Source organism: Gorilla gorilla, chromosome 18, assembly GCF_029281585.2.
Source record: "Gorilla gorilla gorilla isolate KB3781 chromosome 18, NHGRI_mGorGor1-v2.1_pri, whole genome shotgun sequence".
NCBI classification, from domain to species: Eukaryota; Metazoa; Chordata; class Mammalia; order Primates; family Hominidae; genus Gorilla; species Gorilla gorilla.
Genome location: NC_073242.2, coordinates 66,780,085 through 66,792,570, shown reverse-complemented (window position 1 = coordinate 66,792,570; position 12,486 = coordinate 66,780,085).

The following is a 12,486-nucleotide window of genomic DNA, read 5'->3' as shown; positions in this document are numbered from 1 at the left end:
TTCTTCTATGAGAACACTCACTAAACACATGCTACACTTTCTCACTGTATCTTCCATGTCTCTTCATGATTCTGTCCACATTTTGCATTATTTTAAATTTTCTGTAGTGCATTCTGAAATATTTATGAACTCACACCATGGCCATCTCTAATCTGATGAGTTCATTTTTGAGTTTTTAATTTAAAATACTATATTTTTATACGAACTGGTTTTCAAATTTGCTACATCAATTTTTTAGTCTCCTAAAAATATATTCATTTTATTTTAAATTTTTTTACAGCAAATGTGCTTTATAATCTAACAGTGATATTTCTACTAATGAACCTTTGTGGATCTGTTTGTACTATTTTTCTGCTTTCCTTTCAAATGGTGGAATATCATTTCCTTGCATACTTAGATGCCTTTGAATGACAAATATTTATTTTTCTCTGAAAATTATTTTTGTGCACTTTTGAGGATTAGTAAGAAGAAAATTTGCCAAAGAGAATTTGAATTTTTTTGTGAGTCTACTAAAGGCACCACCATTCTGGGACCACATTATGTTAATTCTTGGCCTAAAGGTGTTTGGACGTATGTTTGGACTGCACATTTAAACAATTTTTAAATTAATTGCTGTAAATCATTAATGATTGAGTTTCTTTAGATCTGTCCAATCTCAAGTCATTTTTATTTGCCATTTCCAGGGAATGTGAAACGGGACTAATTTACCTCTGATTCTTCTTTATACTGAGGATAGAAATTTTGGTCCTAGCTTTAGGGAGGAGCTCCTGTGTAATGCCCTATCTTGGGAAAAACTATGTATTTCTTTACTGTCTTATGTGATGTATGACAGTAGGAATCTGCACTAATTCATTTTAGTACATGTCCATAGGGCAAAATCAGTTTCGATGTTTAGGTATATTTTGTCAGCTCCCTGCAAAATATTGACCTTCTATTTTCCTTTTTTTTTTTGTGAACATACCAATGCTTCAATTTTTTTCCAGTAATGTAATCAACTGTATTATGAGAAAGAAAAATTTTGATAAAACACAAATTTCATGTTTTCCTACTCTAATTGTCTTTTACGTAAAAATACAGGTAAAATTTTGTTGTGCTTTTTTGCTATTTCTGTTTGGGTATTCTCTGTTTGTCTATGTCTTCTCCACATAGACACAATTAGGGAATTTTGTACACTCTTGTGCCAACTGCTTTGATAGTAACAAAATGTATTTCTCGAACTCCTAGGTAGAAAACTCAAGTACCCACAATTTAAATTCTTTTCCCCTCACTTCTACTATGTTTCCAGTCTCAAAAGAAATCGATGCCAATCCAGAAATACAAGCATTATTCTAATACTTCTCACACATTACAGATATAGATTAAATTTTCTAGATCTCCTTAAATACTATCATTTTTCACTACTTGTATCTTAACTGTTAAGTTCAACATTTTCTATAATATTAATATGTTGTGAAAATTTCCTTACTTTTTTATTTGTCCCAGGTTCAATGTTTTGCAGTCTCTACCTCACCCTGTGAAGCATAAACACTGTACATGCTGTACAAATAATACATAGTTCATGTGCTTAGAGATCGCACAATTTTTATTTGGTTGACAATAGCTAATGTTTTCTTCTTCATTTTCTATTTCCTGATTTTTCTTTATTTAGTATATGCTACATTATCATAAAAATAACGTTTTACAAACTAAAGCAAAAGCAACCCTAGGAATAAAATGCACAAATAAAATATATAAACATACAATTAGATGTGCCGTGTACCCTTCTGATTCATTTAGACATTTCATTTTAGCACAATTTTAATTAAAGTCTGTGTATTATCTGCCATCATCTTAGTATTTTTTATATAACAAATTTAGTAAATCAAAAAGTCTCAATGTCATTATAAACTATCTTGGCAGAGGTTGATGTCCAAGGAATAATTTCTCTCCCAAATTATGCCAATCAGAATTTCACTCTACCATAATTCTTTTAATCCGTTTCAGAGGAATAATAAATTCCAAAATTGTTCAAGGTAATTGTTGTAGTTCAAGTACATTTTGAAAGTTGTAAAACTGTAGACAGACTGATACACACATATTCTAATTGACTCAAAAGTATATGGGACCTACTTTAAAATCTAGATTTTAAAATGTCGTGTCAACATACACATGTTCTCCTTGTGAAATAATTGCTTTTAATTCTCTGGATAGAATAATTTAATCTTTAAACCTTCAATTCACTGTTAAAAACAAAATATTACATAAGGATATGCTGATAAAAATAATTCACAACTACATTTTCAATTCAGAAATATATGTGAAAAATCATCAAGCATCTAATGGATTTCAAGGAGAAATGGGTTAGTAATTTATTCCATATGTCTCAATTTTTCCTAGACACAAGGCTTCCTTTAAAATAATTGTAGGCGTTTAAGAAACCATGTAAACTAAAAAAAAAGAAATTGTGACACTGCCGCTTAGGTTTTTTAAATCTTTGGAAATGAATCAATATATTTTTAAATTTTATCTTAATTAGACATTGTGAGTTCACCATCTTCCTGTCAGTACAGCATCCAAGCTGATTATCATAGATTACAAGTTCAACTATCAACTGTGTTCTGAGAGTCTAAAAAAAATAAATGAATGTATTTGTTTGGGTATTCTTAAAGCAGGAGTGAGGACACAGTGAAAGTGAGACAAGAAAGAACAAAATAAAACAGGAAAGATAGAAAAGCCAATACCACACGTGTTAAGAGGCAAGTTCCTGTGTTAGATATCTGGGCTTAATTCTATGGGAAGCTATGTGGAACATGCCTCAGAATTACATTACTGAATCCAGGGAGATTCTTCTTTGTTACCCTAACCTTTTCTTCCCACTTCATGCGCAGTATCAAGCTCCCGTGCTGCTAGAGAAAGTCCTCAGCTAGAAACAGGTGCAAATTCTGGAGATGAGGCCTTGCAGAGTGTTAAGAATGGTTTTCTTCCCAGCAGCTACAGGTAAGGAATAGGGGCTGGGCTATTAATACATCTGCTACAAATCAATAAAGCTCTTCTGCTCCTTTTGGTGATCGACAGTGTATTTAAAAATATTAGAAGATCAAGAAGGCCTGCAGAAAGGAAGAAAGAGAAACAAATAGCACACCTCTTGGTTTATTTTTATTCATTTCATCAGTTTCAAGGAAAATGTGTTGGGAGTTCCTGGCATAGAGAATGTCACAAAGATATGTTTTCAATAGTGGTGCTATCCCTAGGGCAGAGAAGACCCAGAGAAAGCCCAAGTGGCTGCTGGAACAAAGTCAGACACCGTGCCACCTGTCCACACTCCTTGGCTCTGCCATCATGCTGAAGATCGGTTTAAATGACTGGCTTCCCTCCCTCCAAAATTAAAAGAGCACAAACTGAGAAACTGAATGTGGGAGACAGCAGTGGATTATGCTGTTCTCAGGGGTCACCTCAGGTTTGGAAGCATTCTTTCAAATTAACCCATTTCAGGCCATCTGCAGAGAAGAAAGGTGGTACCTAACGTTTTTTCTTGTCAGCATTTGGTAGGGGTGTTTTATTGACCAAAAATGTTCCCACAACCAAGTTTTTTGTAACTAAATATAGTAGATTTTTAAATTTTATCATCAAAATCTGTAGACAATTTTTGATTAAAATAGACTCCATATCTATGTCCTGCTTTTCTTATTATTAATTACATTGCTGTATCAAAGAACAAGACTTCAGAATCAAGAATATCTTGTCTCTTTGCATTGAATTCATACAAGGTGCTCTTCCTTTAATGCTGTCTCAAAGGATATATTTTTACTCATTAAAAAGGAAGATCGGAATCTAGTTGTATGCACTGCTCCAACATATTAATAATTAAAATTAGGAGGTAAATGCAGTCGAAGCTATAGAAAGACTTGAGATGTCATTTACATTGATTACTGTATAGCACTCTACAAACAGAAATTGTTAAATAATAGTTTATGTAAATATTTTGTAGCATTTCAAATATTTGAGTGCCTGAAGTTTCTACTCTTATATAGTTCCGATTATCAATTTGAAGACTTACTCCGCTAGTTAAAATGTTTTTAGTCTCGTTTGAGTATTATATAAAAGCGATTTTCAGTTAAATGTGTTCCGCTTACATAAAACATTACAAATTAGTGAGTATTTAATTACATTTTCATGTTCCTGTAATGCCTTTAGAAGATTTTCATATTATTACCTATCAATATATGTATGCTTTGTCAAAGAAAAATCAAACATACATATCATTGAAATTGAAACTTTTTAAAAGTACTTATTAATTCTATTGAAAAACCACATCCATAGGAACAATAACAATATAATATTGTGAACATGTAAACATATGCCCTATGTCTATTTTATGTATAAGCATATATGATTAAAAATATACTTAAGAATTTTTAAACCTAGTATTATAAAGTAAAAGTTAGTTAAACTTCTGATGATTATTTGTTAATTAAGATAAAATTATTTTGATTTGGGTGATTTTAAATAAACAAAAATATTAAATGATATGACAAAAATTTTTTATAAAATGTTTATGATTTTCACATTGGTTTTATCACTTTATTCCACTATTTTATTTTAAGATGACCTGCCTTGTTTAAAACACTGTATTCATCTTAATTAAATTAAATTCCATTTGTCAAAAAATTAACAAATGATTTGCTCTATTATACAGTGCGGTTATAAACTGAGTCAGTATCTCAAGATTTGGTCCCCATTATCGTCATCTGTGGCCCTATTTGTTTGACAAATGTAGTGTCTTTTTCCATTCCTGTCACATCTCTATTGCTCATTCATTTTTCTCTTTGTCCCTTATAGGGAGCATTGCCTATCTCTAGATTAAGGAAAAGTTGCATCTTACAAAAGCACAACAACCTGCTCAATCTTTCTCACACAGAAAAATGTTCGTTAAGTAATTAAAGTGTAGATGATGATACAAAGAGCTTGATTAAATTAGATGCCAAAATACCCTTGTGATTCAGAATATGAATGGTATTTAATTTCTTTGAAATCAATAATTGCTGAGTGACATTAATTAAGGCCAATATTTCAGAAGTAGTTCTGGTTAGTGAAATGTGTACAACATGTAAAAGTTTCTGATCTCTGAAGGGCAACATTATTCTATAATTAAGAATTAAGAATTAATTCACATTAATTATTGGGGAGAAATAATTATTAAGAATTAATGACTGAGAAAATATTTTTATTTTTATTTAGAAAATTATTTTGTGCATGAGCATTACTGCAAGTTTTGCAAGAAACATAAATTTATAGAAACAATTATGTGCACAAGATGAATTTAATATCATCTTGATGTTTTCCACGATTAGAGTTTTATTTGGTAAATCTTTAAATGCACATCATCTAAAGATAATAAATGAATCTTGGAAATCTTGTAGGTAAGGCTAAATATTAGGATGCATCCAATTACATTTACACACACATACAATTACATTTACACACACATACATGCACACACACTGATACACACGTGTGCATATATATACATGAATTTACCAATTGATTTTAACTAATATTTATAAGAGCCAGTAGGATTGATATATATTGTTGAACCTGAAAAATATTTATTACATACATGTTTAAAATACACACAGAAGTAAATAGTAATTGCACTAGGCATTTGAAACTGTACTTAAATATAAACTGTGAACATTTTGTGATCATTACAAATTCTTACACTGAATAAAAATTTTTCTTTTTATAATATCTTTGATACATGCATACATTTTTTACAATGTATAATTTTATTTTTGTCATAGAGTCATATCATGCATAATAACATTTCAGTCAAAGACGGATTACACATACAAAAGTGGTCCCATGAGATTATAATACATATTTTTACATACTTTTCTATGTTTAAGTATGTTTAGATACATAAACTCTTATCACTGTGTTCTTATTGCCTGCAGTATTCAGTACAGTAATGTAGTTCACAGGTTTGTAGCCTAGGAGAGAGAGGCTATACCATATAACCTAGACGTGGTAGGCTGTGCAAACTAGGTGGTTGTAATATTCTCTCTGACGTTTGCAAAATGATGAAATTGCCTATGGATGCATCTGTTAGAACGTATCCTTATCATTCACTGATGTGTGACTGTACTAAAATGCTCAATCTAAGTTTCAATGCCCTCCATAAAATTGTCGTACTGTGAAATACGAATTTCTCACCTATGGCCTGAACATGTTTGCAAACCTAGCAGATCATGGCAAGAAGAATGTGCTGGCATCGCTGGGATGATTTTTCTCACACTACATGAATAATATCTCCAGACTTTGCGAATATGAGCCACTTGCATAGAGTTAAAGTAGGCATCTCTTTGCTGGGAAATTTATCAAATGGGAGTATGAAGTGTTTTTAAAAGATACTTGTTTGTTTGTAGACGGTAGGCCTACAGTGGCTCATGGCAATGGTTGAGGTTGCTAAGATTTGGTGGAAGGAGGCAAAATGAAATGGTTCACTTATATGGTTCACTCAACAGAAACACAGTTGTTTCTGTTGAGTTATAGATTCAGCTGGCTATTTCTCCCAATGTTAGTTATTTGGAGAAAAAAACATGATGGTAATTTTGGGGTAACAAATACAATATTTGATGAAAGGAAATTTATTGAGGGTTAGACAAAATACAAGATAATTTAGGCTGCAAAGTCAACACGAGACTTCTGGCCCAAATTGTGCAGAGTTTGCGTCCAGCTGCAAAGTCCAAAGGAAGAGGCCATATAAGACGATTCTCACTTTTGACACCAACGACCAGTTCAGGGGTTTCCCCAGAACCCCCTCAGTTTCAAGAATTTACTAGAAAGATTCACAGAACTCATTGAATGCTATTGTACTCATGGTTTATAATAGAGAAAGAGTAGAAATTAGGACCAATCAAAGGAAGAGATATATCACACAAGGTGGAATCTAGGAGGATTTTGAATGTTAAGTTTCCATTGTCTTCAGGACATATTACCTGTCATTGTTGTACAGCAATAAACATGGAGTACTACCAACCTGTGCAGCTCAGCTGATGCTAAAAAGACACTGTTTAGAAAATGAAAAGACAAAGGAAAGGATGAGATAAGATGACCTTCCACATTAAGGCGCTGGAAAAAATAGCAAACTAAACCTAAAGCAAGCAGAAGGAAGCAAATAAAAATTAGAGAAATTAATAATTTATAATATTAATCATATTTGTTAGTATTGACTAACTGATATTAATTCTTGACTAACATTTTTTAAAAAGAGAAATATTCACTTCCCAATTTATTCTGTGGGGCCGGTGTTACCTTGATACGAAAGTTAGTCCAAATAGCATAGACAAATAAAACTACTATAAGTATAAATGCAAAATTCCTTAAAAAATACTAACAAATCAGATCTAGCAACATATAAAAGAATTATACACTATGACAAAGTGAAATTTATACTAGTAATCCCAGGTTGGTTTAAAAGCCCAAAATCCATTAAGGTAATACATCTTATCCATAGAATGAGAAACAAGAATTGCATGATCATATCGATAGATTCAGAAAAGACATTTAACAAAATCCAAATGCTTTAATGGTTACAAATAAAAATAAAAACTCAATGAACCAGGAATAGAGAACTTTCTACACCAGATACATGGCACCTGTGAAAAGCCAACAGCAAATATTCAACTTAGTGGTGAAAGAAAGGATACTTTCCCGCTATGGTCAGAGATAAGAGTAAGATACATACTTTGACCTCTTCTAGTCAACGCTGTACTAAAGATTTTATGCAGGGCAAATTGGCAAGTAAAGAAATAAGAGTCACCCATATTTAACAGGAAGAAATAAAACTTTATTTGCAAATAGCATTCTTGTATATAGAAAATTTTAGGGAATCCACTGAACGATGGAACTAGTAAATTATTTCAGCAATGTTACAGCCTACAAGATAAATATAAAAAAATCAATTGCACACATCTACAATGAAAACCCCAAAATGAAATTAAGAAAACATTTCAATTTACAATAGCATCAAAAAAAGAAATAATAATTAATTTGGAAAATGTGATAGAAGATTTTACTCTGAAAATTAAAAATTATTGTTTAAAGAAGATCTAAATAATTAGCAAACATCTTACAACCATGAATTGGAAGATTTAATATTGTAGTACTTTACAATTTGAACTACAGATTTGATGAAATCCCTGCAAGTATCCCAACAGACTTCTGTCTAGAAACTGACAAGCTGATTCTAAAATACACATGGAATTGTCAGGGACTCAAAATAGCAAAAATAGTCTTGAAAAAAGAAAACATATTAGGAAAATTCACACAACCGTGCTCCAAACCTTATGGCAAAGCATCAGTAATCAAGACAACACGATACTGATGAAGGAAAAATATATAGTTTGATGGAAGAGAATTGAGAGTCCATATATAAAACTATGTATCTATAGTCAATGGATTCTTACAGTGGTGCCATGTGCAATTCAATGAGGAAGAGACAGTCTTTGAACAAACTGTGTCAACAACGTACACGTGGATTACCACTTGCAAAATAATAAATTGGAACCCTTACCCCAAAGCATACAAAAATATTAATGCAAATGAATTAAAGACATACATACAAGAGTTAGAATAAAGCTTATGGGAAAATCTTCAGGATTTTGGATCTAGCAAAGAAATAGCTGTAACACCAAAAACATGAGCAACAAAATAAAAATTAGATATTTAAAATTTCTTAAAAATTAAAGACATTGGTGTTTCAAAGGACAACCAAGCAAGTCAAAAGGCAGATCAAAAATTGTGAGAAGATATTTGAAAAAAACATATCTATATGTCTGCATATATATGTATCTTGAATATAGAAAAATTGTTTTAACTCAGTAACAAATATCCCAACTCAAAACTGACAAATGACAGGAATAGATGTGTTTCCCAAGAAGATACACGAACGGTCAATAATCCCATAAAAAGATACTCAATAGCATCACTCATCAGGCAACTACAAATCAAAACCACAATTAGCTACTCTATGGCTAGAAATGGCCACTTTGGAAAATAGTATGATGGCTTCTAAATATATTAAACATAGAATTGTCATATGACCCAGAAATTTATTCCTAGGTATAGACCCAGATTATGGGAAAGAGGTGTTCAAACACAAATTGTACACAAGCATTTTTGGCAGCAGTATTTAAAATAGCCAAAGGCAGAACACAACTCAAATGTCAATAGAAATATTATTGGATAAACAAAATGTTATATCCATGAAATTGAATATTATACAGTTATAAAAAGAAATAAAGTACCAATACATACATGAACCTTGATAGCATTATGCCAACTGAAAGAAGCCAGGCAGAAAAGGCCACCTATTGTATGATTCTATTTAGATGTAAATAGAATAGGAAAATCTATAGAGACAGAAAACAGATTTGTGGTTGCTTAGGATTGAGTAGGGGATGGGTGCACAGGAGGTTAACAGCTAGGGAAGGTGGGGTTTCTTTTTTTGAAGTGATGAAAATGCTCTAAAATTCATTGTGCTGATGGCTCCACTTATTTGTGCATATCCTAAAAGCCATTGACTTGTAGACATTAGTGTGTGCACTCTACACTATGTAAATTATATCTCAATAAATCCTTTCAAAAATACACAGAAGAGTAAGGGGTTTTGGAATGTTGCAGCTGGGAGGCAGTTTGAAATACTGAATAGGTCTCATCGAGAATGTGAGGTTTCAGTAAAGACTTGAGGAAGTTGAATGAGCTGATCAATGGATATATGGAGGGCTATCTTTCCAAGCCAAGAAATTAACTAGAGTCTTGGTCATAAGACAGCAGCATGCTGGCATGTCCAGAGGACAGTGAGGTGGCCAGGACCACTGGTAAGACCAAGGGTGAATATATAAAAGAATTTTGGCGGTTAACATGCGGCAGATCATGATGGGCTTGCAGACCATTGTAAGAATTGTGGCTTTTAGTGTAAATGAAATGGAGAGACAAATCATTACCCCATTATCAATATTTTAATAAATTGGATCCATGAACCAAATCAATGAGATTAAATCAATTAGTAATAATATGCAAATTTGTATTAAAATTACAAGGATTACTTGCACATTTGAGAACAGGAGAGTCATGATTGTTTATCAGCAATAATAAACATTATCAATTTTAATTGTGATCAGCTAATTGAGATTAATTGCAACACATCATGCTTTATAATGTGACTGTCAAAAGGAAAATATGATTGTAATCTTATACTACGTCTATCAATGTCTTTGATTCATAGGACTATAGAGTAAGCCCCTAGTTTTCAAAGCCAACTTATGAGGCAGTGACATCTTATGCAAGTTTGCTGCTTTCTGCCACAGTGGACCTTGGTCAGCTGGCACAAATTGTTTTACAAACACCACTAGGTCTAAAAAAGGTTTGGATCACAATGAACACAGAAACATCTTCATCCCTTCAGAAATACCTATCAATTACTTCCAATGCAGAATGAAAAATTGACAAAGGAAATACATTGATTGTAAAAATTCCAGTTAGCTTGCATCTACATGAAAGAAAAATGCCATTTTTATTACTTTAGATCATTGCTTTACATGAGTTTTGATATAGCACAATGTTGAACCAAGGGCAAAGAGAGATGAATTAATGAAGTCTTAAGATATCAAAAATTTGAAAGAAAAGGGAAGTCATCTTTGAAGGTTAGTGACATAACAATCATCTTTTGTTGTCACCTTTTCCGTCATTCCCTGTATGCCTGATGGAGAGCTTTCACTCAAGTTCAGAGAACAGCATGCAAAGATTAGCTACCAATTAATCTTTATGAAGTGCGCTTAATTTCTAGCCAGACTGAGCTTACGTTTTAGCAGGAAGCATTTCTGGGAAATGTTTATGTTAGAGTTTGCCCTTCTTGACAAGGTGAGACATAAATGTCTACTTTATAGACATGAATTAAGATGTGAAGATATTTGGGGGAAACATTTTCTCAAACGCTGAATAACAAAGGTACACAAAGGGGAAATTATACTAGATTTCATTCCCACTTGTTTTCTATGTCTCATGCAATTCACCTTGATTCCCCTCAGTTTCTGTTTAATGTAGAAAGTGGCATTTTCATTATTTTCAGCTTCTAGCACAATGAAAGAATTTCTCTTTTTCATGAACTGGATCATAAATGAAAGGAGGAAGAGTGTCCTATATCATATTTATTGTTCAACAAAACACTGCTCCACAGCTTAAATACAGTTTAAAAAAGAGAATTTATTGAACATCTAACACATACATAAAAGGCAGTAAAGACAAATGAGAAGAGGGCAGGATATTGAAGTATACAGACTTTAATGCTGAGTTTTGTATCTTAGTAAGTTACTCCACCTTACAGAGACTCAATTTCCCCTGATTTGGGAAGGCGATGCTAATGGGTATTGCCTAGGTGTAAGTATAAAAATGTTGTATTTAAGAGAATCCCACAAGCTTGGTATAAGGCAGAAAATAAATAGATGTGACATTACTAAGTAGTTTATTACATTTGTATACTACCTGCAGACTAGAGGAAGCAAGAAACACAGCCACTCTGCTTGATTAGCATTATATTCTAATTTGGAATAGAAATAGAAAAGAGAAAAATAGAAAGCTATGCATAAACACATGCATTAAAATGAATTTTATGTGGACTCTTTCATGAAAATGTTCCTAAGGTATTTTTTTTTTTATTGTGGTAAAATACACATAACATAAAATGTACTCTGTTAACCATTTTAAGTGTACAGTTCAGTGGTACTAAATATAGTCATAACATTGTGCAGCCATCCCTACCATCCATCTCCATAACTCGTTTCGTCTTGTGAAACTGAAACTCTACAGTCATTGAACAATACTTCCCCATTTCTTCCTCCCCCCAGCTTCTGGCAACCATCATTGTACTATCTCTATGATTCTGTCCACTTTAAGTCCCTTATACAAATGGAATTATACTGTATTTGTCCTTCACTGACTAACTTATTTCACTTGGCATAATATCCTCAAGTTTCATCCAAGTTGCAACATATGTGAGAATATTTCCTTCATGTTTAAGGCTGAATTATATTCCATTGCATGTATATATCATATTGTGCTTATCCATTCATCTGTTGTTGGACACTTCAATTACTTCTACGTTTTAGCTATTGTCAATAATGCTGCTGCAAACATAAATGTGCAAATATTTTTTCAAGACTCTGCTTTCAATTCTTTTGCTATCCTGAGATGTGGCGCTGCTGAATCATATGGCAATACCATTTTGATGTTTTGAGGAACTACCATACTCTTTTCCACAGCAAACATAGCGTTTGGCATTCCCTCCAATACTGCAAAAGGAATCGCCACATCCTTGCCTGTGGATTTTATTCCCAAGTCCTGTGGCTCTCTCTACATCCCGGCCACCATGTGTTATTTCCTGTTTATATATATGACATCAAAGGTGCAGGAAGTAATGAACTAAATTGCAAGGATAAACATGTAGAA